The 27,325-nt window shown below is 40.2% G+C and overlaps 1 protein-coding gene across 1 annotated transcript in view; it reads left to right on the top strand.

The window, feature by feature from the left end:
* CCDC88C (coiled-coil domain containing 88C) overlaps positions 1-27,325 on the top strand; it is a 277,418-nt gene that overhangs the window by 64,349 nt on the left and 185,744 nt on the right. The gene's annotated exons all lie outside the window — the stretch shown is intronic.

Below are 27,325 nucleotides of genomic sequence, written 5' to 3' on the forward strand. Positions count from 1 at the left end.
TTTAATTACTTTCTTGAGCAGGCCCCCCCTTCCCGTTAGCCATGTTAGGCTTTTAACATGAAGTCTGATAATTGTCATAACTGTGTTAGCTGGTTAATCTTTCATGGATGTTGGTAATTGCAGAGCTCACGGCTGTCCCTGCAACAGATGGGCAGAAGAAAAGAGCTGTCAAGGGTTGCAGCTGCCTTGTTAAACTTGCCATGAGAGATCCAGGGTCTCCGTGTGCTCCAAATATGCGATGTATGGAGATTTACAAAAGGACATTGGTTATTGATCAGTTTACATTCATTGATGAATACAACTTTGACTATAAACATTTTGCTGTATAGTTTTACAAATATTCAGAGTGAAATTTGCAATGTCGCCAAGCCAGTGTGGCCAGTTAGTACTTTAGGGAGATTAATAGTTTATGGCATTGGTTTTATAATGTGACATTTTAATTTCCGCTTTCTTATAAATCGAATAGGAAATATTAGTTAATTGCCAGTGATACCCATCCTTGTTATATTGTTTTCTTTATTTCTTATTTATATCATAATTGCTCCATCAGCTTATTAATTTTTAAACAGGACTTTATTCATTTTTGCAATCATCCCTGATTAGATCAGCGGTTGCTGCAGCTTTCAGTTTTCGTTTTTCCAATTGTATTGATAGATATATATATACACACATCTTTCTATCTCTTTCTCTCTCCCTCTCTGGGCCCGATTCTAAAAAGCTCTCTGGGCTGATGAGATTCTATAAGAATGATCGCCAGTACTTCTATTTCCCTGGTGGAATTCTATAAAGCCACATTTTACCCTGAAAACAAAGTGTCTCACTAAGGGGCGTATACTGCATTTTCATATGGGAAGGAGATGAATACATTACAAAAGTGCACAATGAAAATCGTACATTAAAAATCACACAAAAAAGGGACAGTGTACACCAATTTTCATATAACTACATGTTAGACACTACTATAAAGAATAATATGCACAGATACTGATCTAAAAATCCAGTATAAAACCGCTCCCAGTTAAGCACTGTTGAAAAGGTAACTGCAACACCCACTGCAAATGGTTCTATAGCATAAAAAGCAGGACCCCCCCTCCCCCTTCCTCTGCGTATGATAAGACTCTTTACACAAACTGGAGCAAGCTGGAGTAGATATACATCAGTATTCTCCTAAAACTTTGGGGCTTGGTTAGGAGTCTGAAAATCAGCACAATGTTTTTTAAAAGTAAGTAAAACTATACATTAAAAAAAAACCTGTATAGGCTAGATAAATGGATCATCTACAAAACATTTATACAAAGAAAAATCTAGTGTATAATTTCCCTTTAACTCCAGACAAGTGCAAAGACCATTGAAAACAACTGGGGTGAAAGTGCTTTCCTTGAAAATGTAGGTTGTAAACTATTTGCCTTTTTTGTGGGTATTGTGAGATGAATGGATCTCCTTTTTATGGTTTCTAACTTTTTGACTAGTAATTTCCATGAGTTTATATTGCTATTCTTTTATATGTTTGTAAATGAAAGTTTTGGAGCACAAGAAAGTGTTTTTGTTTGCGTTTTCGCTCCCAGTATCAACAGGTTGGATGTTAGAGGCAAGCTACAGATAAGTGCATTTCAGTTACCTATTTTTATTGGAGAGGGATTTTTATTTCTTTAACTCAGAGGTTTCTGCTATGCTTTCTACTCTCATAGGTTATGATATCCTCTTCTAGGGTTAAAATGTTGTGCAGTCTGTATCCTCTTCTAGGGTTAAATGTTGGGCAGTCTGTATCCTCTTCTAGGGTTAAATGTTGGGCAGTCTGTATCCTCTTCTAGGGTTAAATGTTGTGCAGTCTGTATCCTCTTCTAGGGTTAAATGTTGTGCTGTCTGTATCCTCTTCTAGGGTTAAATGTTGTGCTGTATGTAAACTATAAATTTGTTGTAATGGTTGTACTTGCGGCTGTGATTTTAGATGAGACTCCTTACAATGAGTTTGAGGTTTCTCCTTATGTTGATAGCCATTTCAGTTCTCATTGGGGGTTTCAAGTTCCAGCAGAGATGTCTGTGCAATTTGCTAGAGGTTTATATTTGAGGTTTTGCATCTTTTATATGTTACTATAATATTTTTGTTTACACTAACTTTAATACATTCTGATTTATTTGAATGGATGTTATGTTTTCATTGTGTTAGCCTACTTTTGCACATGTGGGCCGCTGGCTTTTGAGCAGGCCATTGTGTGCTAGTCGCATTGTACTTCCTAAACACAAAAAGACAGATGTTGGTGAAACCATGGTGTGTGTTGGAGATCCAGTGAATTGTCTCTTGTAGTTTCTAGCTGTGTCTTCAAAAAGATGTCAATATATTATGCGTGGACACAAAGCCCAAACACACATGAATAAAAGACTGCTGAAAAACAGTATTTGTACCAAAGGTACAGCAGAACACTTTTTTATTTTTATTAAAGGGACTGGAAACCCAAAAAATGTCTAATGATTTCAATAGAACATACAATTTTAAACAACGTTCCAATTTACTTCTAGTATCAAATTTGCTTCATTCTTTTGTTATCCTTTGCTGAAGGTACAGCATTGCACTACTGGCAGCTAAATGAAAACATCTAGTTGGCCAATCACATGAGACAAATGTGTGCAGGCATCAATCAGCAGCTAGCTCCCACTAGAGTGGGATATGTGCGTATTCTTTTTCAACAAGGGATACCAAGAGAACGAAGCACATTTGAAAATAGAAGAGAGTTTAAAAGTGTCTTACTTTGTTCTTATCCTATAGTTGTTTATAACTGTAGAAAATGAGCTTTAACAGCTGCCTTAAAAGCAACAGCTGTGGTGCTTCATTGTGAACCAATCAAGGGTATTGCAACAAAAAACAGCAAAAATCCCCTGGTCATTAAGCGGCTACAGAAATGTCACCTTTGCTATATTGTTTTTCCAAAATGGACATATTGTGCTATTTTCATTGAAAAAAAAAAAAAGTTTGATTTCCCCCCATCTTAAACTTTGTAGCATGTCCAGGTGAATGATCATTATTTGTATCATTGTCATTTAGTTGCAAACCTCTGCCATATTCTTTAGGGCTGGTATACATATCTTAAAGGGACAGTCAGCCCTAAAATTGTTATTGTTTAAAAAGATAGCGCCTTTACTACCCATTCCCCAGCTTTGCACAACCAACATTGTTATATTAATATATTTTATAACATTGAAACCTCTAAATGTCTGCCTGTTTCTACGCCATTAAAGACAGCCTCTTATCACATGATTTTTATTTGCTTTTCACAACAGGGGAGTGCTAGTTCATGTGAGCCGTATAGATGTAAATGTGATCACGCCCGTGGCTTGTGTCGGACGCTGCACTAATTGGCTAAAATGCAAGTAAATAGATAATAACTCAGGGGGCTGTCAGAAGATGCTTAGATACAAGGTAATTAGAGGTAAAAAGTATATTGATATAACTGTGTTGGTTATACAAAACTGGGGAATGGGTAATAAAGTGGTTATCTGTCTTTTAAAACAATAAAACTTCTGGTGTAGACTCTCCCTTTTAAAGAGACAATGAACCTAAATTTTTTCTTTCATGATTCAGCTAGAGCATGAAATTTGAATCAACTTTCTAATTTACTCCTATTATCAATTTTTCTTCGTTCTCTTTCTATCTTTATTTTAAAAGCAGGAATGTAAATCTTAGCAGCCAGCCCATTTTAGGTTCAGCACCATGGATAGCGCTTGCTTATTGGAGGCTTACATTTACCCACCAATAAGCAAGCATAACCCAGGTTCTCAACCAAAAATGGACTGGCTCCTATGCATCACATTCCTGCTTTTTAAATAAAGATAGCAAGAGAACGAAGAAAAATTGATAATAGGAGTAAATTAGAAAGTTGCTTAAAATTGCATGCTCTATCTGAATCATGAAAGAAAAAAAAAATGTGGGTTTATTGTCCCTTTAACCCCTTGAGTGCTAATGACGGCTCTGAGACGTCACAGAGTTTCCCACTCTGGTGCTAATGACGGCTCAGAGCCGTCACTAGCACTCTCCCAACTTGAGGGAGATCTGGGGGCTCCCACCCGCTCCTACCGGTGCTGCATAATGAAAGGCATCGCCGGGGCTTCCGCTTTACGTGGTTACGTCACGCGCAATAAACGTGATGACGTCAACGCGCAACTTTATTTAACATTAACAATGTTAAATATAGGAGCAGGGGGCATGCTGCTTAGAAGCCTGTATCTCAGGCATCTAAGCAGCTACAGACCCCCAAGACCCACCGTTGGAAATGTAATCGCCTAACCTTTCCAACGGTGTAAGTCTTGGGGATCTGAAATAAATAAAAAAAAAAGTAAAAAAAATATTTTTAAAAATATTAAAAATAAAAAACCCTTTAAGAAAATCTTAGCACCCAGGTGGGAAAGTGCTTAGCACTCAAAGGGTTAATGTTCCTTAACCAATTGATGATCCATACAAGAGTGCTTGTATATACCTATATGCAGTGATTGTAATATAAAATATTTAAATTATTTTACTTATTTTAATATAATTGGTCATTTTATAAACATAGGTATTGAGGTTTCCCCCCTCTGGTGCCACCATGTTGAAATCCTTTTTCTTTCACTGCTTTCCAGTACTAATGTTATTGCAGATGGGCAGCAACTAATTTTGATATTACATCATTCCATGGACATGTCTGAGTAGTCCACTTTCATGTTCCCTAGCCAATAAAAAATGAGATATTTGGGAATGCTGTTGTTAATAGTGTATAATGGCCTAGCTCCTACTGGCTACATTGTTGTGAATTGGAGCAATACTTGCTAAACTCTATTTAGAATAATACAAATGTGCTAAAACCTTAAACCTACTAGCATGGCTGTTTGTATCTTTTGGATTTTTGTTCTATGTTGCACCAGCCATTTGATTTCTCATGCCTGATGTCCAAATTCTGCATAGGATGCTATACCTACTCTTATCTTGTCATGAATATACCAAGAAGTATTGCAGGTAAATGTGCCACAGGTTACCACTGCAACCCACATAATCCACTAGAGCAGGGCTCGACAAACCAGGGAGCTACTGGCTCCTAGAGTTTTTTACCCCTGACTCCTAACTCTTTGGGTTTTTCTCCATATATCTATATACAAATCCCACTGTCTGGCTCCTAAATATTCTTACTGGCTCCTAATTTTTAAACAGACTGGTCAAGCACTGCACTCAGAGTGCTCACACTGCTCTGAGTTGCAGGTACTGTGCAGGCAAACAATGAATTACTGCTGTGGGGGTCTTCTGGGTAATAAGAAAGAGAAATCACTGCAGCAGATGGGATTTGTAGTGGTGATTTAAACTTTTGAGTCGCTATTGTGTTTTATGGGCAAGTACTGGTTTGGATCAATGCTGCCTGGGTAATTCACTGAATCAGGGATTAAATCTCCTCCGCAACTAGGGTTTGCTGAGGTTAGTTAACGCCTTGATTATCCTGTTTTTGTTCTGCATAAGCATGGGCTATGTCATTGCTGTAAGTCACTGACATGTATGACACTGTGTTCACGGTAACCAAGTGATTACATAATTTTTGTATTTTATTGCAGTGTTTCTTCTGTTATGTGTGATCAGTCCACGGGTCATCATTACTTCTGGGATATTAGCTGCTCCCCTACAGGAAGTGCAAGAGGATTCACCCAGCAGAGTTGCTATATAGCTCCTCCCCTCTACGTCACCTCCAGTCATTCTCTTGCACCCAAAGACTAGATAGGAGGTGTGAGAGGACTATGGTGATTATACTTAGTTTTTAGAACTTCAATCAAAAGTTTGTTATTTTACAATAGCACCGGAGCGTGTTATTACCTCTCTGGCAGAGTTTGAAGAAGAATCTACCAGAGTTTTTCTTATGATTTTAACCGGAGTAGTTAAGATCATATTGCTGTTTCTCGGCCATCTGAGGGAGGTAAAAGCTTCAGATCAGGGGACAGCGGGCAGTTGAATCTGCATTGAGGTATGTCGCAGTTGTTATTTTCTGAATGGAATTGATGAAAAAATCCTGCCATACCGTTATAATGAACATGTATGTATACTCTACACTTTAGTATTCTGGGGATGGTATTTCACCGGAATTACTCTGTAAAAGTACATTAAACCTTTTATTAGGTATTTTTCATGTTAAACGTTTTTGCTGGAATGTAGAATCGTTTGCATTAATGAGGTACTGAGTGAATAAGTATTTGGGCATTATTTTCCACTTGGCAGTTTGCTTGTGTTAATTATGACAGTTTCGTTTCTCTCTCACTGCTGTGTGTGAGAGGGAGGGGCCGTTTTTGGCGCTCTTTGCTACGCATCAAAAATTTCCAGTCAGTTTTTCTGCATGATCCGGTTCATCTCTAACAGAACTCAGGGGTCTTCAAACTTCTTTGAAGGGAGGTAGATTCTCTCAGCAGAGCTGTGAGACTTATATAGTGACTGTGATTTAAAACGTTGTTTAAAATTTAATTAGTGTTATTTTACTAATGGGAACAAACCTTTGCTAAAAAGTTGTGTTGTTTGTTAAGAGTGATGCTATAACTGTTTTTCAGTTCATTATTTCAACTGTCATTTAATCGTTTAGTGCTTCTTGAGGCACAGTACGTTTTTATTAAATAAAATTGTAACCGAGTTGCATGTTTATTGCTAGTGTGTTAAACATGTCTGATTCAGAGGAAGATACCTGTGTCATTTGTTCCAATGCCAAGGTGGAGCCCAATAGAAATTTATGTACTAACTGTATTGATGCTACCTTAAATAAAAGCCAATCTGTACAAATTGAACAAATTTCACCAAACAGCGAGGGGAGAGTTATGCCGACTAACTCGCCTCACGTGTCAGTACCTGCATCTCCCGCCCGGGAGGTGCGTGATATTATGGCGCCTAGTACATCTGGGCAGCCATTACGGATAACATTACAAGATATGGCTACTGTTATGACTGAAGTTTTGGCTAAATTACCAGAACTAAGAGGCAAGCGTGATCACTCTGGGGTGAGAACAGAGTGCGCTGATAATTCTAGGGCCATGTCTGATACTGCGTCACAGCTTGCAGAGCATGAGGACGGAGAGCTTCATTCTGTAGGTGACGGTTCTGATCCAAACAGATTGGATTCAGATATTTCAAATTTTAAATTTAAATTGGAAAACCTCCGTGTATTACTAGGGGAGGTCTTAGCAGCTCTCAACGATTGTAACGCTGTTGCAATACCAGAGAAAATGTGTAGGTTGGATAAATACTTTGCGGTACCGGCGAGTACTGACGTTTTTCCTATACCTAAGAGATTAACTGAAATTGTTACTAAGGAGTGGGATAGACCCGGTGTGCCGTTCTCACCCCCTCCAATATTTAGAAAGATGTTTCCAATAGACGCCACCACACGGGACTTATGGCAAACGGTCCCTAAGGTGGAGGGAGCAGTTTCTACTTTAGCTAAGCGTACCACTATCCCGGTGGAGGATAGCTGTGCTTTTTCAGATCCTATGGATAAAAAATTAGAGGGTTACCTTAAGAAAATGTTTATTCAACAAGGTTTTATATTACAACCCCTTGCATGCATCGCGCCGATCACGGCTGCGGCAGCATTTTGGATTGAGTCTCTGGAAGAGAACCTTAGTTCAGCTACGCTGGACGACATTACGGACAGGCTTAGAGTCCTTAAACTAGCTAATTCATTCATTTCGGAGGCCGTAGTACATTTAACCAAACTTACGGCTAAGAATTCAGGATTCGCCATTCAGGCACGCAGAGCGCTGTGGCTAAAATCCTGGTCGGCTGATGTAACTTCTAAGTCCAAATTACTTAGTATACCTTTCAAGGGGCAAACTTTATTTGGGCCCGGTTTGAAAGAAATTATTGCTGACATTACAGGAGGTAAGGGCCACGCTCTACCTCAAGACAAAGCCAAAGCTAAGGCTAGACAGTCTAATTTTCGTCCCTTTCGGAATTTCAAAGCAGGAGCAGCGCCAACTTCCACTGCACCAAAACAGGGAGGAGCTGTTGCTCGTTACAGACAAGGCTGGAAGCCTAATCAGTCCTGGAACAAGGGCAAGCAGGCCAGTAAACCTGCTGCTGTCCCAAAGACAGCATGAACCGAGGGCCCCCGATCCGGGACCGGATCTAGTGGGGGGCAGACTCTCTCTCTTCGCCCAGGCTTGGGCAAGAGATGTCCAGGATCCCTGGGCGCTAGAGATCATATCTCAGGGATACCTTCTAGACTTCAAATCCTCTCCCCCAAGAGGGAGATTTCATCTGTCAAGGTTGTCAACAAACCAAATAAAGAAAGACGCGTTTCTACGCTGTGTACAAGATCTATTATTAATGGGAGTGATCCATCCGGTTCCGCGGTCGGAACAAGGACAAGGGTTTTACTCAAACCTGTTTGTGGTTCCCAAAAAAGAGGGAACTTTCAGGCCAATCTTGGATTTAAAGATCCTAAACAAATTCCTAAGAGTTCCATCGTTCAAAATGGAAACTATTCGGACAATCTTACCCATGATCCAAGAGGGTCAGTACATGACCACAGTGGATTTAAAGGATGCTTACCTTCACATACCGATTCACAAAGATCATTACCGGTATCTAAGGTTTGCCTTCTTAAACAGGCATTACCAGTTTGTAGCCCTTCCATTCGGATTGGCTACGGCTCCAAGAATCTTTACAAAGGTTCTGGGTGCCCTTCTGGCGGTACTAAGACCGCGAGGAATTTCGGTAGCTCCGTACCTAGACGACATTCTGATACAAGCTTCAAGCTTTCAAACTGCCAAGTCTCATACAGAGTTAGTTCTGGCATTTCTAAGGTCGCACGGATGGAAAGTGAACGAAAAGAAGAGTTCTCTCTTTCCTCTCACAAGAGTTCCATTCTTGGGGACTCTTATAGATTCTGTAGAAATGAAGATTTATCTGACAGAAGACAGATTAACAAAGCTTCTAAATGCATGCCGTGTCTTTCATTCCATTCAACTCCCGTCAGTAGCTCAATGCATGGAGGTGATCGGCTTAATGGTAGCAGCAATGGACATAGTTCCCTTTGCACGCCTACATCTCAGACCGCTGCAATTGTGCATGCTGAGTCAGTGGAATGGGGATTACTCAGATTTGTCCCCCACTCTGAATCTGGATCAAGAGACCAGAAACTCTCTTCTATGGTGGCTTTCTCGGCCACATCTGTCCAGGGGGATACCGTTCAGCAGGCCGGACTGGACAATTGTAACAACAGACGCCAGCCTTCTAGGTTGGGGCGCTGTCTGGAATTCTCTGAAGGCTCAGGGACAATGGAGTCAGGAGGAAAGTCTCCTGCCAATAAACATTCTGGAATTGAGAGCAGTTCTCAATGCCCTTCTAGCTTGGCCCCAGTTAAAGACTCGGGGGTTCATCAGGTTTCAGTCGGACAACATCACGACTGTAGCTTACATCAACCATCAAGGAGGGACAAGAAGCTCCCTAGCAATGATAGAAGTATCAAAGATAATTCGCTGGGCAGAGTCTCACTCTTGCCATCTGTCAGCAATCCACATCCCGGGAGTGGAGAACTGGGAGGCGGATTTCTTGAGTCGCCAGACTCTTCATCCGGGGGAGTGGGAACTTCATCCGGAGGTCTTTGCCCAAATACTTCAACGTTGGGGCAAACCAGAGATAGATCTCATGGCGTCTCGCCAGAATGCCAAACTTCCTCGCTACGGATCCAGATCCAGGGATCCGGGAGCGGTTCTGATAGATGCTTTGACAGCACCTTGGAACTTCAGGATGGCTTATGTGTTTCCACCCTTCCCGCTGCTTCCTCGATTGATTGCCAAAATCAAACAGGAGAAAGCATCAGTGATTCTAATAGCGCCTGCATGGCCGCGCAGGACTTGGTATGCAGATCTAGTGGACATGTCATCCTGTCCGCCTTGGTCTCTACCTCTAAGACAGGACCTTCTGATTCAGGGTCCATTCAAACATCAAAGTCTAACTTCTCTGAAGCTGACTGCTTGGAAATTGAACGCTTGATTTTATCAAAACGTGGTTTTTCTGAGTCGGTTATTGATACCCTGATACAGGCTAGGAAGCCTGTTACCAGAAAGATTTACCATAAAATATGGCGTAAATACCTATACTGGTGTGAATCCAAAGATTACTCCTGGAGTAAGGTTAGGATTCCAAGGATATTGTCTTTTCTACAAGAAGGTTTAGAAAAGGGTTTATCGGCTAGCTCATTAAAGGGACAGATTTCAGCTCTGTCCATCTTGTTTCACAGGCGTCTGTCAGAAAATTCAGACATCCAAGCCTTTTGTCAGGCTTTAACTAGGATCAAGCCTGTGTTTAAAACTGTTGCTCCGCCATGGAGTTTAAACTTAGTTCTTAACGTTTTACAGGGTGTTCCGTTTGAACCCCTTCATTCCATTGATATAAAATTGTTATCTTGGAAAGTTCTATTTTTAATGGCTATTTCCTCGGCTCGAAGAGTCTCTGAGTTATCAGCCCTACATTGTGATTCTCCTTATCTGATCTTTCACTCAGACAAGGTAGTTCTGCGTACTAAACCTGGGTTCTTACCTAAGGTAGTCACTAACAGGAATATCAATCAAGAGATTGTTGTTCCATCCTTGTGTCCAAATCCTTCTTCAAAGAAGGAACGTCTTCTACACAATCTGGATGTAGTTCGTGCCCTCAAGTTCTACTTGCAGGCAACTAAAGATTTTCGCCAAACTTCTTCCCTGTTTGTCGTTTATTCTGGACAGAGGAGAGGTCAAAAAGCTTCTGCTACCTCTCTCTCTTTTTGGCTTCGTAGCTTAATACGTTTAGCCTATGAGACTGCTGGACAGCAGCCTCCTGAAAGAATTACAGCTCATTCCACTAGAGCTGTGGCTTCCACTTGGGCCTTTAAGAATGAGGCCTCTGTTGAACAGATTTGCAAGGCTGCAACTTGGTCTTCGCTTCATACTTTTTCCAAATTTTACAAATTTGACACTTTTGCTTCTTCGGAGGCTATTTTTGGGAGAAAGGTTCTTCAGGCAGTGGTTCCTTCTGTATAATGAGCCTGCCTATCCCTCCCGTCATCCGTGTACTTTTGCTTTGGTATTGGTATCCCAGAAGTAATGATGACCCGTGGACTGATCACACATAACAGAAGAAAACATAATTTATGCTTACCTGATAAATTCCTTTCTTCTGTTGTGTGATCAGTCCACGGCCCGCCCTGTTTTTAAGGCAGGTGCATATTTTTTAAATTATAATTCAGTCACCACTACACCCTTGGTTTCTCCTTTCTCGTTGGTCTTTGGTCGAATGACTGGAGGTGACGTAGAGGGGAGGAGCTATATAGCAACTCTGCTGGGTGAATCCTCTTGCACTTCCTGTAGGGGAGCAGCTAATATCCCAGAAGTAATGATGACCCGTGGACTGATCACACAACAGAAGAAAGGAATTTATCAGGTAAGCATAAATTATGTTTTTTAACTCTCTCGATTTCCACGTCCTGGGAAATGAAAGGTTAAATCGGTGTTCTGCATTGTTACATGTACACAAATTTAAACTGAATATACTTTTCAATAATCAATAACAAAGACAAAGATAGGATGTGAAAACCGTTATATAGTGATGAATGTGCATAATTTGAGTTTGTTTGATTTATGAGCAATGATCAGACAATTGTACAATGATAACACAATGTTTACGCATTCCTGCACTTCTCTTTTACTCTGGGGTTAGTGAGGAGTCCGCTTTATATGAAACTAGCACACACAGGGCTAGACTACAAGTGGTGCGCTAATTACGCATATTACAAGTTGAAAGTAAACACGAGCAAGGTTAGCGTGACTTAAGTCCTCGCGTAAAAGGTTACGGCTAAATAAAAAGTTGCACCAAACACAACATAAATACATTAAAGTAAAGTGTTACACTCATACAGTATACAACAAAAGTGAGTACATGCCTGGGCAATATCACTTTAATATCAAATTCAAAATTGTATCACCTCTCAATAATTGTATTATTTCTAAGTTGACAAGTAGAGTATTTCCTATTATAAACAATCTAAAACAATACTTTATAAAGATTATATTGAAAATACAGGCCCCAAAGTCGAAACTTAATGCATCAATAGTGAATAGACCTGTGGTCACTGACACACAAGCTAGATCACTGAAACACAATTGAGTACACCTGCAATTTAAAATTAACCTAATGGCATGAACATTGTTACCAATGGGCTGTGTCTATCTGCAAGTCTGCATCATGGCTCCACATGAAAAAGAATTGCCAGAGGAATTGGAGTTTCTGTGACAGCTCATACAGTGCTAAGGACAATGTATAATGTCAACTTCTATTTACAGCATCCAGGAAAAAACTCTTGCTTGCTCTTCGGCACAAAAGGCAAGATTAAACTTTGCTAAACATGAAAAGCCTGATGAATACTGGGAGCACATTATTTGGTAAGATGACCAAGATACAATTATTCCGCTCTGATTGGGTGCAGCATGTTTGGTGTAAACCTGGTCAGGATTATTACAGTGAATGCATAGTCCCAACAGTGTAGCACGGAGGTGGGAGTGTGACGATATGGGGCTGTATAACTGCAAAAGGTGTTTAGGAGATTACATTTATAGATGGCACCATGAATGCCTGCAATATACCAAAATACTGGCTGACAACATGACTCCCAGTCTCCAGATGTTTGGCAGAGGACGAATATTCTAGCATGATAACGATCCAAAGCACACTGCCAAAATCACAAAGGAGTTTCTAAAGGAGAAACAAGTGAAAACTATGACCTGGCCTAGTATGTCACCTGGCTTGAATCCAGTAGAACACCTTTGGGGTATTTTAAAGAGAGAGGCAAAGGAAAACAACCCCTCCAGCAAAGAGCAGCTGAAAAAAATTATCTTGGAAAAAGGGCAGAACATCTCTCCAGAAATTTGTGCGACACTGGTTTCCTCCATGCAAGGAAGATTAATTAAGTCTGTCATAAAAATAAAGGTGGACATTCAAACGATTGACAAAATAGAAGATTTGAATCTCTGTAATGAAAGGTGCACTGACTTTAGTTGCATTGAGTTCCTACCGTGGGGCCGGCATTTTTAATATAGTAAATCTAAACTGTTAGTTTTTAATTTTACATAAGATCAAATACCCTACTGTAAAACTTAGAAGTAATGCAATTACTGTAAGATGATACAGTTTTGAATCATTTGACATTTAAGTGATATTGCACTGGGGTGTACTCACTTCTGTTGTATACTGTATATACACTGTGTGTAAATGTATGTATATATTTATAAACACACATATACAGATGTGTATCTATACTTTTGAGCCCTTTCCACTCAAACACCTGAAAACATGGTACAATCACTTTTTATTAATATTTAATAATGTGCATTACTGTGTATGTACTGTAAATATTTTACATTCCAATGTTGTGTGTGTGTGTGTGTGTATATATATATATATATGATACAACAAACATATTGTGGGAGTGCTACCAAAGTGACCAAAACAATTAGAAAACAACAAAAAGTATTGGTGCACATCCAACCACTTACGTCCACTCTTTCATAGCATATTTTTATATGCTTCTGTCTGCCAAATATACTTACATAGCTTCTAATAAGATTGGGATAAACATCTCGCAATAATATTGGCTTATATTTGAGATGCAAAAACAAATATACTTCTGTCTGCTAAATATACTTACATAGTTCAAATAAAATTGGGATTAACATCTCGCAATCATATTGACTTATATTTATGCTGCAAAAAAAATGTTGCTGTAAAAAATGCCTTTAAATGAAATGGGATCTTAGTCACACAATATGATCATATTCTGCTAAGCCAGTCACCACTTACAAGGTGTCCCATAGTAGACTGGTCCTAACACTAACCAGTTTCCACACTGCAGCAAGTCATGTCTACACAGTGTGAAGCTTTCTAGCTTATTAAGTATATTTATCTGGAACTCACCTGGCTGGGTGACGTGCATTAACCAAAGTTGAGGGATTTGGTCAGCTCCCTATTTAAGAAATACAACAAAGGTTTTTTTTGGTTAAGCACACCACAAAAGGACTGTTTAATCTTAACACACATTTTGTGGGAGTGCTACCAAAGTGACCAAAACAATTACAAAACAACAAAAAGTATTGGTGCACATCCAACCACTTAAGTCCACTCTTTCATGGCATATTTGTATATGCTTCTGTCTGCCAAATATACTTACATAGCTTCTAATAAGATTGAGATAAACATCTCGCAATAATATTGGCTTATATTTGAGCTGCAAAAGCAAATAAAAATATTATATAATCTAAGGGTATGGATGTTTCTCAGAGTACAGTATGTTTTGAACATAATTGTGCAAGATGAGAACTAGCAGTAAAAAAGTCAATCAAGTAATAAGAATAGTTTTTCAAAACTTAGCGGCAAGTTCTTTTTAAGGAACAGAACAGAAGCATTTCTGCATGTTCAGCTATTAGTCTGTTTTTGCTATCAGTAAGGAGGTTCGACTCTAAGTTGAACAGTCTTTCACTTTCCACACTACTGCATGGGGCAGAAAGATATTTTTGGGCCATTTTAGCCAGTGCTAGAAATCTCAGTTTATTAACTGCCCAGTACTTCAGGGGTTTGTCTGAACAAGGTACAGTGATCTCTCCTACATTAATACAAATAACAACAATTTGTATTGGCAGAACAATAGTAAACAATTTTTAGTTTAGTCTCCACTCCATCTTAAAATGAAATGGGAACATGCAGTTTGAAAAAACGTCACAAGATAGCATATGGGTAGGAAGTGGAGGTATCGGTTTAAGTATTGGTGCATTTAGACGAGTACAAGTACTCATGCAAATACTTGATATCAGTACCGATACCGATACTAGTATCGGTATCGGTGCAACCCTAATATATATATATATATATGTGTGTATATATACAGTGTGTGTGTATGTATGTGTGTGTATATATACAGTGTGTGTGTGTGTGTGTGTGTGTATGTATGTATATGTATATATATATATATATATATATATATATATATACGTGTGTGTTTGTATATGTATATATGTATGTGTGTGTGTGTATATGTGTGTATATATATATATATATATATATATATATATATATATATATATATATATATATATATATATATATGTGTGTGTGTGTATATACACCCTTCTCATTTTTGTAAATATTTTATTATATCTTTTCATGTGACAACACTGAATAAATGACACTTTGCTACAATGGAAAGTAGTGAGTGTACAGCCTGTATGACAGTGTAAATTTGCTGTTCCCTCAAGATAAGTCAACACACAGCCATTAATGTCTAAACTGTTGTCAACAAAAGTGAGTACTGCCCTAAGTGGAAATGTCCAAATTGGGCCCAAAGTGTCAATATTTTGTGTGGCCACCATTATTTTCCAGCACTGCCCTGGGCATTTAGTTCACTAGAGCTTCACAGGTTGCCACTAGTGTCATCTTCCACTCCTCCATGACGAGATCACAGAGCTGGTGGATGTTTGAGACCTTGCGCTCCCCCACCTTCCGTTTGAGGATGCCCCACAGATGCTCAAGAGAGTTTAGGTCTGGAGACATGCTTGGCCAGTCTATCACCTTTACCCTCATCTTCTTTATCAAGGCAGTGGTCATCTTGGAGGTGGGTTTTGGGGTCATGTTGGAATACTGCCCTGCGGCCCAGTCTCAGAAGGGAGGGGATCATGCTCTGCTTCAGTATGTCACAGTACATGTTGGCATTCATGGTTCCCTCAATGAACTGTAGCTCCCCAATGCCGGCAGCACTCATAAAGGCCCAGACCATGAAACTCGCACCACTATGCCTGACTGTAGGCAAGACACTTTTGTCTTTGTACTCCTCACCTGGTTTCCGCCACATACCACGCTTGACACCATCTGAACCAAATAAGTTTATCTTGGTCTCATCGGACCACAGGGCATGTTTTCAGTAATCCTTGTCATTAGTCTGCTTGTCTTCAGCAAACTGTTTGTGGCTTTCTTGTGCATCATTTTTAGAAGAGGCTTCCTTCTGGAACGACAGCCATGCAGACCAATTTGATGCAATGTGTGGCCTATGGTCTGAGCACTGACAGGCTGACCCCCCCACACACACTTTCAACCTCTGCATCAATGCTGGCAGCACTAAAATGTCTATTTCCCAAAGACAACCTCTGGATATGACGCTAGACATGTGCACTCAACGTCTTTGGTCGACCATGGCGAGGCCTGTTCTGAGTGGAACCTGTCCTGTGAAACCACTGTATGGTCTTGCCCACCGTGCTGCAGCTCAGTTTCAGGGTCTTGGCAATCTTCTTATAGCCTAGGCCATATTTATGTAGAGCAACAATTCTTTTTTTCAGATCCTCAGATAGTTCTTTGCCATGAGGTGCCATGTTGAACTTCCAGTAACCAGTATAAGAGTGATAAAACCAAATTTAACACACCTCCCCATTCACACTTGAGACCTTGTAAAACTTAACGAGTCACATGATACCGGGGAGGGAAAACGGCTAATTGGGCCCAATTTGGATATTTCCACTTAAGGGTGTACTCACTTTTGTTGCCAATGGTTTAGACATTAATGTCTGTGTGTTGAGTTATTTTGAGGGGACAGCAAAGTTACACTGTTATACAGGCTGTACACTCACTACTTTACATTGTAGCAAAGTATCATTTCTTCAGTTTTGTCACATGAAAAGATATAATAAAATATTTAGAAAAACGTGAGGGGTGTACTCACTTTTGTGAGATACTGTGTGTGTGTGTGTGTGTGTATATATATATATATATATATATATATATATATATATATATATATATATATATATATATATATATATATATATATATATATATATATAATTTACAAGAATACAGCACTAATATGAACCGCTGTATGTGTGAGGTATACTTGTATTTATATAAAATATAGGTATAGATCTATTTATTTTTAAAGATATATATTGTAAAAAATATAACATTTTATGCTATGTGAAGAACATTGGAATGTAAAATATTCACAGCTACCTTTGGGTTAGCGCTATAGGTTGAATGTGGTGTCGGGTTAGTGCGCGAGTGATAAGTGTTAGTTTTTTTTTTTTCCAGTTTGCACACTCTATTAAAGTCTATGGGGAGAAAATGTTAGCGTGGTCAGCTTTCGCTTGCGTGCAAACATTTGATTGTTGACCTGGACGTGTAAAAAATGTTTAAGATTGGGATGTGTGACCGTACAGGAATATTATGACTTCGTTATATAGTCCTGCATACATGGTCGGCGCTAGGTTTCATGCGCTTTAGGTGAGACTTAAAATTTGCTCCCTATTCAACTTCTTCACCATCTATCTGTCTGACTTCCATCAACCTCAGTGCTTGACAAAAGCTGACTGCAAGTTATTTTATTTGTTTTCGTTCAGTGTGCTGGGCAGTAGACAGGGCCAACCTTAGCATTTGCGGGGCCCTGGGCAAGATAAATTTGCAGGGTTCCTTAGCCCAGTGCCCTTATTCCCCTCTCCTGTATGCCCTGCCATTTGTATGGCTCACCCCTGGGACAAAATTCAGTGATGCCTCTAAAAATAACACAAAATATTAGACCTCATGATGCCATAATCACTTCTCATAAACAACATATACATTGCATCATCTCATAATCTCCTTGCTGACATTGTGGTGCCCCCTAGAAAGTGGGGCCCTGGGCAGGTGCCCCTCTCGCTTTGCCCAAAGGGCAGGCCTGGCAGTTGAGGTAAAAATGAAAGACTAGTGGGCATATGTAAAGAGGGCCTAATAAAATATATTTACTTAAAATGTACATATGCCACTTATCAATCATGCAAGATTTGTAGATTTTGAACAGACTTGTTACAGGAAGCCAAAGGACTTTTGTTCCCTAGGTCACCAGCTAGGTTTGCCTAATAGATTGGCCGGCCCTACTTGCACACCACAAAACCAAACATTTTTACATCTCTGATTTCTTGCCAGCCCTCCCTCCTTTAGTTGCACGTCCAGAGTCTATAAATCTTCTGTGCCAGCAGCCATAGCATAAGGATGCCATGGTGAGATTTAGTAATCTGGAATTGCGAGATGCATCTGACATCTTTCTTCTTTAGCTACGCCACCTGCTCTTGAGACTAACTGACGACTCCATGAGAAAAACATCTTTCACTAACAAGAATAAGGTTACAAAACTTACGTGATACTGTGATTGGGAAATCAAACAGAGCTTTCTAAATTGCACTGATCGTTGTAACAGAATTGAGCACATAGAGATATTGGGCACTGCAGAATGTTATTCTTAGGGTTAATATTGTTGGTAATCTCTGCAGAGCAGTTTGTAACACAGTCCTATTGTTTAAGAGAAGCTTCCAGGTAATGCACATGAAGGTCTCCTTATATGGATCAGATGTCTGCACAGAGCTGAATTTCATAGTTCTTTTCTAAGTAATGTAGGAGCAGGTGACAAGTTGTGTGACGGTGACACAGTTTAATGTGGTGTTTTTAAAAATAATGTATTAGGTGTTAAGATTAAGGCCATTGGCTTAAACATGTCAGACTACCTTTACTAAATTCTGTCAAGCTTTTTAATTTGACCATTAAAGTTGGACTTTTCATCTAAGGCGTTCAAGGCTTCACTCTCTTTTTTTCTTTTTAAAACCAAAATTTCCCTTTTGAGTAAGCCATCTGCCTTTGAACAGCGAAGTGATAGGCTTTTGTTGAATAAGCCTTTAAAGTTTCCCCTTACCTGTACAACTATCGGAGCTCCCCCCAATGATTGGCCAAGCGGTAGTATCGACGTCATAGACGTGTTGGACTTGCTGTTTCTGCTGTATGGACGTATCGGATGCGGTTGAAGTTACGCAAAGCCGGTGAAGGTGTGGAGTATCCAGCTCCCTTGTCTTCCTGAGGTGCGGTGGTGGCGGTGCCTATCGGGTCAAGTACGCGGTGAGAGTATGTGTTACCTACTTTCCAGAATTTGTCCGCAATTACTGTAAGTGCCAGCACGAACTATTTATCTATCCTCATAGGTTCTTTGTATCTTTGGGACTACCGAGCTCAGGCATATTACAATTTAATATTGGGGAAGTTTTGCTCCTGCATTTTTCAAACTCCGCCTTGAATACCTTGTTTTTTTCATATTTTATATATATATATATATATATATATATATATATATATATATATATATATATATATATATATATATATATATATATATATATATATATATACACATACATACACACACACACACACACACACACACACACATGTATGTATATATATATATGTGTGTGTGTGTGTGTGTGTGTGTATATATATTAGGGCTGCAACTATTATTTTAATAATCAATTATCTATTATAACAATTAGTTGTTGCAGCTATAATATATATTCATAATTGATTATTATCGATAATGATTAGTCGTTGCAGCTATTATATATATATATATATATATATATATATATATATATATATATATATATCAACAAGTAGGGACTGCACTCGCTGGATTCTGTTCAAATAATACCTTATTTATTCAATGGTTTCAGGGTACGCAAACCCCTTCCTCAGACCAAAAAAAAAACAAAAAACCTTAATCCAGCAAGTGCAGTCCCTACTTGTTGATACTTATTGAAATTTTGACTGAGCACCCTGGTTGCTGACTATCTTTGAATTGCGAGTGCAGATACACAGTATTATCTGCTAGTCTCACAAATATTGTGAAATTTTGATAATGCCTCATTCTCCCTTTTCCTAGGGATGGACTTTGGGATGATATATAGTCTGTTTATATAAAGGGGATCGGCCAGAGCTGGCATGTAAATACTCGCTGGCGCACACACAAAGTTGCCGTTAATGTTGTAAAACAGGTTCATTTATTGTGGTAACAAAAGTTTCCAGCTCTGCCTCATTTTACTTTCCTGATTTGTTTAAAGCAAAATAGATTATTAACCAAAATTCTGAGACAGACTGCTCTGCAGTGGGCTGGTATTCCCTTAAACATCTGGGTCTCCCTGTTTAACCCTTTGTAGTATCAGGGACTGTGGCATTTTTACATCCTGTTCTTGTACCAGATATACATTTAAGATCTTCTGCATTTGAGTAAAACCTATGTTTTCTGCCATGCTCTCTAGAGAAGCCAAAAAGCAAAACCTGTAAACTGGGCTTTTAAAAGGCTGCAAGTGGCCTAAACCAGCTGTGTGGGTCTCTAGCAAGTGAGGGAGAAGCACAAATTTGAATCAGCATCGGCAGTGCTGAGGTCATGAACTCTTACTGTGATCTCATGAGATTTCACTTAACTCTCATGAGATTTCACAGTAAGCTTCCTTTAGCTGATTGGTGAAATAATATGAGAGTTCACAAGGCTCATCCTTTCAGCTGTCCCAGGACAGACACACTAAAATGCTGCTTAGAAATCCTTTACAATGGGAGGTGGCTAATGAGGAACTTTAGGTAAAATATATTTCTTTTTTACATAGAGATGTTCAGGTGATATTTTCTAGTCAGCTTTTTACAGCTATGCTGCATCACTTTCAAGTGTTTAAACATTTGGGTATTATGGCCCTTTAAGTAATGCAGCATATTTGTAAAATGTTGACAAGAAAATATCACAAGGGCATATCTATGTAAAAAAGTTAGATATTTTATCTTAAAATGTCCTTAGTAGCCACATCTCACTGTAAATGTACTTTAATCATCCAGTCAGTATGTTTGTCCTGTGACTTGCAAGGGAGTGTGCATCTGGCATGTGCAGTGCAGTCATGTTATTTCTCTCCTCAGTTTAAAGGGGCATTCAAGTATTACAAGTTGAAAGTAAAATGTTTTTGTTCGCTCCCTAAACCGGCGTGTGCAAAATGCTGAAGATAGAATATCGTGACTGCATTAACATATTCCCCCATAGACTTCAATAGAGCGTGAAAAGTGGGAAAAAACTGTCACTTTATTAATGATCTGCAAAACTCTACACATTTTGCTTACAAACAACATGAGAACTCAAGTGAGAGTTTATCGTATCTCCTTTGATTATAGTCAATTAGAGTTAAATGTGAATGAGTTTTGCAATGCAGCAGATCATTGCAAATAATTTTTACATGCTCATGATCCACTTCTGATACGGCCTTAGCTTGTATGCAGGGGGCGTCTGAAAGGGGGGGGGGCATTTGTCCCCACCCCTGCTGGATTTTTATCTCTCTACCTGGAGTACAAATTGCAGGGAGGGGAAGACAATTGAATGTCCCCTTTTTTTTTTTTAATATTAATCCCCCTGTAACTCCATTTTCTTGATAAATGGAAAAAGTCCACAGCTGCATTCATTACTTTTGGGAATTCAGAACCTGGCCACCAGGAGGAGGCAAAGACACCCCAGCCAAAGGCTTAAATACTCCTCCCACTTCCCTCATCCCCCAGTCATTCATTGCCTTTCTCCCCAGGAGTTTGGCAGAGAAGTGTCAGAAATTTCGATAGTCTCTTATGGTGGGTAGTACTCTTCGGCATGGGACTGGAGTTTTAAGTAGTCCTGTCAGTCTCCCAGTGAGAGCATGGGTAAAAGTTAGAGTTCAGAGATGCAGGGAGAGTCTTTCTGCGAAACTATCCCGACTCCTTTTAACAGCTCCACAAGCAATTAGCATTGACAAGTTTTACTGCCTGCTTCTTCTGTCAAGTCCATGGCAGAGGTGAAGCTACTATCTGTCACACTTGAAGTACTGTGTTCCTGTTCCATGGCGTATATTCCGGTAAGATCGTTTCATTTTACTTTCGTCATGATTGTAATGTAATACTAATGTTTTTCCGAGAGGTTACCACCTTTCGGGACTAACTAACTCAGGGTCTCAGTGAGGCTCCTTTGTGTCTTTGAATCAAGGGTTAATATCTCCTGAGGGGGGTTATTGAACAGGGGGGGGTTTAATCATGTTTGTTATGTGATTCGTCCTGCTTATGTGTAAAGTTACATAGGCTCATGGCTTGTGGAACATAACGGCCTAGGGAAATGACCTGGCCTTTATAATCTGGCGTACTTTTTTCTGGACTGTGCGGTTCACCTGGTGACCGGGCGTTGTTACGTTTTGGCTTTCCATTTCCGCATTCCTGACCGTGTGGCATCGGAAAAATTTTGGTTACATTTTCTAATTTGGTCCGTTGTTTTGTATCCAATACCTGGTTATGGAGGATTCTGATATTGTTGAGATGGAAGTCTGTAGTTCAGATTCTGCTTCTTTTAACGAATGGGCCCGGATGATACAGGCCTATGTTCTGAATACTGTTTTAGAGTGCTCAATTCCTTGGGATCAGGGAATCAAGGGGCCGCTGAGCCGTCCGCCTATGGGGGTTCTGTCCCTCGAGTGGTGAGTTCCCTACCACCATCTTTTACTACGCATGCAGGTAACCCAGATTCTGCTTATCCTTCTCTGGAAGATGGCTTGTTCCCTACGGAGGTTATGGCACAGTTCCACATCTCCATAATTATGGCGCTGGCGCACTGCAACTCCCAGAAGTGTGCTTACGATATTGTATGTGTTCTGTTAACCGGGGCTCCTCAGGCATGGGATAGCCTGGTCCTGTTTAGCTCTCCGGGGGAACGACTGTCCCTGTGACAACCTTCGGGCCAGGGTCGTCTTTTACTCCGGCAAAAGTATGCTGTGCCTTTCGTTATAGACTGGCGCGCCTTCGTGTCATACTGAGGCACGTTTGGCATTGTTGGAGGATCCCATCCTTAATGAACCTGGGAATTCTCAGTCTTCTCCTTCAAATGGCTTACAGAATTAGGTATAAGGGGATGTCGTAATCTCCTTTATAATTTTGTTTTCTTGAGTATCCCTCTCCAGTTCTGAGCTTGGAAGAACAGGATCCTTGTTGGGCTGGTCCTGTGGGTGTGTCTGTTTTTTTTGGGCAATAGCCTACGGGTTGCCCAACCCTTTATTTTAATCCGGTTAGGATGATTTTTATTTGGTTTGAGCTCAGGCTTATTATATATTTCCAACAGGAATTTTTTGTCCGGTATCGATGCTCTCGATTTTGATCACACAGTTTACTTCTACGGAAGTTTTGGTCTGGTGTGTGGACATGTTTAGTCCTATGGATCTGTGAGAGTGCAAACAAAACACAGAAGGGCGCCTCCTAGTGTGATCTAGTACGGACTGTGTATATATATACACAATTGCAATAGACAGGTACTCACAAGTGTGCCAGCACCCACTCGGGCTTAGGGACACCTACGGGGATCTCTGTGTCCCAGCTCACTGCTCTTGGAATCCCCCACACCTCTGTCTAGGGTGTTTCCTCCAAACGCAAAAGAACTGTATCTCAGTCAAGTGAAGTATATAAAATCACTTTAATAAAATACAGTTTAAAAACACAGTGTACAAAAGTTACCACTATGTATTAAAATCATGCAACTAGTTTCTCAGCTGGCACGTTGTTTCAGATGCCTGAAGAAACAGCGTGCCAGCTGAGAAACTAGTTGCATGATTTTAATACATAGTGGTAACTTTTGTACACTGTGTTTTTAAACTGTATTTTATTAAAGTGATTTTATATACTTCACTTGACTGAGATCCAGTTCTTTTGCGTTTGGAGGAAACGCCCTAGACGGGGGCGTGGGGTATTCCAAGAGCAGTGAGCTGGGACACTGAGAAATCCCATTAGATGTCAATAAGCACGAGTGGGTGCTGCCACACTTGTGAGTACCTGTCTGTTGCAATTGTGTATATGTATACAGTCTGTACTATATCACACTAGGAGGCGCCCTTCTGTGTTTTGTTTGCACTCTCACAGATCCATTTTCAACATCTTTTTGGAAGGAGTGGCCGTCACTGGAGAATAGAGATACAAATGGGTGCAGGTCCAAGTGGGGACCACATCAACAGAGACTGATTATCCTATGGACTGATAAGTCTTAGCATTTTATATGTACCATAACCATTGGTTTATATTGTTGTCATTATATTGTTTGTGTGGTGTTATTTGGACCATTGGGTTCGTTTGCTCCCCCTTGAGTGGTGACGAGGGATTGTCACCAGGTTAGTTTTTATGTTTAGTCCTATGTTTGTCTGTTGTTTATCTCTCCATCTCGGGGGGTGACTGTATGCAGGCTTGACAGTGATGACCCTTGTGTTCAGGCTTGTCCTGATTGGGTTTAGATCCTTCTGTCGTGTGGCCTTTATCAGACAAGGGGCGCCTGTTCTGCCGGCTGGTCCGGGTAGGGCGCAGAGTGCTTCACATTATTATTTGTGTTATTTCTTGTTTTTATTTTACAAGTTTTAGCTAAGCATTCTGAGAGGACCTGAGGGTCACTGAGGCACGGGGGATTGGTTCAGTCCTTATTGCTTTTCAGACTGGTCGACTGGGACTCAGTGAGGTTCCGCTGCGACACTCAGTTGTTTTCTTATATTTTGTGTCGAGTGTTTCCTTCTCCACATGGGTTGGAGGTTTTAGGGCCTCCTTGCCGCCAGTTCCTGGCGGTTTTGCCCTTCAGAGGCACTTTGGAATGGCCTTTTTTGGGTCTGGTTCCTTTTGAAGTTCTCTTCCTTCGGGTCGAGGTTTCTGGACTTTTCTCCTTAGCGGTTTTTGACTGCTTTATGGGGAGGGCACCGCGTGGCTTTTCCTCCTCAGGGAGTTGGGCGTTTCTTTATTAGGGACGTTAGGCTGTGTTGTCTCCTCCTCCAAGCTTCGCTTAGGGCTTTTCTACCGGGGTTTTGAATGCTCTGCATTCCTTTTCCTTGGGTGTGGTCCTCTGGTTACGTTCCCTGAGGAAGATATGGAGACTAACCTTTGTCTACTCACCTTTCGGGTGACTTTGTCCTCAATGTTCTCCCTTGGTTCTAGAGTCTTGGCACGCTTCTGTCGTACCCTAGCTCCTTTTGGGGTGTCGGACTCCTGCAAGGGGTGTTCTCTTCCTTTTGTAATGGGACTTATGAGTGAGTCTTGTTCCCGTTCTCCTGGTTAGTCCGGTTATTCCCCTGTGAGGTCTGAGTCTTTCAGATGGGGTATTTGTGTTCCCTGGGGGGTTGTTTTGTTTTAAACAATTCTTGGATCGCTCGGGATGTCCAGAGCCTTATATCCTGTGGCTGGTTGGGAGCAATCCAGTTTTTCCGGGGATCGTAGGCTAGGGTCTTTGGACTGGCTTGTTTAACCTGTTAGCAGTTTGGCCAGGGTTTTCGTGTGCTTTTGTATACGCTCCTTATAGCTTGCCTTGTCCATTGAACAATGTATGCTCCCCTTCAGGGGGAGTTCTTCTGTGTCCCTCAGGACGTCTGGGTGATTTCATTCGGTTTTTGTTTTCCTCAGACTATTGCTCATGTCTTGTGAGCATGTGCGCTGTCCTTTTGTATGCTCTTCCCTTTGGGGGGGGTAGTTTGTCCTTCTATGGATGAGGAGTTTTCCTCTCTTGGAGGACCGTTGTCCTGTCCTGTGTGCAGGAGGTTTGAACAGGTGTTGTTATCCTGTGAAGGAGAGCAGCCTGCTCTTCTGGGGTTGTTCTGTTCTTTGTGTGGAGCTTGAAGTCTCCATGTTGAGACTGTGATAGCGTGTGCCAGGTCTTTGTAGGGACCCACTGCTTTTTTCTATGTTAATCTCCTATGGGGTTCTACTTGAGAATACCTGTTTTGAAAGAGCTTTTTGGGTTGGCTCCCAAGCTTTGTTGGGGTGGCAGAGTTCAACCCATTTCCGTCCTTCACTGGGTTTAGATTGGGGTATTTCTTTCATGTAATTAGCAAGAGTCCATGAGCTAGTGACGTATGGGATATACATTCCTACCAGGAGGGGCAAAGTTTCCCAAACCTCAAAATGCCTACAAATACACCCCTCACCACACCCACAAATCAGTTTTACAAACTTTGCCTCCTATGGAGGTGGTGAAGTAAGTTTGTGCTAGATTCTACGTTGATATGCGCTCCGCAGCAGGTTGGAGCCTGGTTTTCCTCTCAGCGTGCAGTGAATGTCAGAGGGATGTGAGGAGAGTATTGCCTATTTGAATTCAATGATCTCCTTCTACGGGGTCTATTTCATAGGTTCTCTGTTATCGGTCGTAGAGATTCATCTCTTACCTCCCTTTTCAGATCGACGATATACTCTTATTTATATATATATATATATATATATATATATATATATATATATATATATACCATTACCTCTGCTGATTTTCGTTTCAGTACTGGTTTGGCTTTCTACAACATGTAGATGAGTGTCCTGGGGTAAGTAAGTCTTATTTTCTGTGACACTCAAAGCTATGGTTGGGCACTTTTTTATAAAGTTCTAAATATATGTATTCAAACATTTATTTGCCTTGACTCAACATTCCTTATTTTCAGACAGTCAGTTTCATATTTGGGATAATGCATTTGAGTAAAAAAAAATTTTCTTACCTTTAAAATTTGACTTTTCCCTGTGGGCTGTTAGGCTCGCGGGGGCTGAAAATGCTTCATTTTATTGCGTCATTCTTTGCGCGGACTTTTTTGGCGCAAATTTTTTTTCTATTTCCGGCGTCATATGTGTCGCCGGAAGTTACGTCATTTTTGACGTTCTTTTGCGCCAAAAATGTCGGCGTTCCGGATGTGGCGTCATTTTTGGCGCCAAAAGCATTTAGGCGCCAAATAATGTGGGCGTCTTATTTGGCGCTAAAAAAATATGGGCGTCACTTTTGTCTCCACATTATTTAAGTCTCATTTTTTATTGCTTCTGGTTGCTAGAAGCTTGTTCACTGGCACTTTTTCCCATTCCTGAAACTGTCATTTAAGGAATTTGATCAATTTTGCTTTATATGTTGTTTTTTCTATTACATATTGCAAGATGTCCCATGTTGAAGCTGAGTCAGAAGATACTTCTGGAAAATTGCTGCCTGGTGCTGGAGCTACCAAAGCTAAGTGTATCTGCTGTAAACTTTTGGTAGCTGTTCCTCCAGCTGTTGTTTGTATTGAATGTCATGACAAACTTGTTAATGCAGATAATATTTCCTTTAGTAATGTTACATTACCTGTTGCTGTTCCATCAACATCTAATACTCAGAGTGTTCCTGATAACATAAGAGATTTTGTTTCTAAATCCATTAAGAAGGCTATGTCTGTTATTCCTCCTTCTAGTGTGCAAAAAAAGTCTTTTAAAACTTCTCATTGTTCAGATGAATTTTTAAATGAACATCATCATTCTGATTCTGATAATGGTTCTTCTGGTTCAGAGGATTCTGTCTCAGAGGTTGATGCTGATAAATCTTCATATTTATTTAAAATGGAATTTATTCGTTCTTTACTTAAAGAAGTCCTAATTGCATTAGAAATTGAGGATTCTGGTCCTCTTGATACTAAATCTAAACGTTTAGATAAGGTTTTTAAATCTCCTGTAGTTATTCCAGAC

Source organism: Bombina bombina, chromosome 1 (genome assembly GCF_027579735.1).
Source record: "Bombina bombina isolate aBomBom1 chromosome 1, aBomBom1.pri, whole genome shotgun sequence".
NCBI classification, from domain to species: Eukaryota; Metazoa; Chordata; class Amphibia; order Anura; family Bombinatoridae; genus Bombina; species Bombina bombina.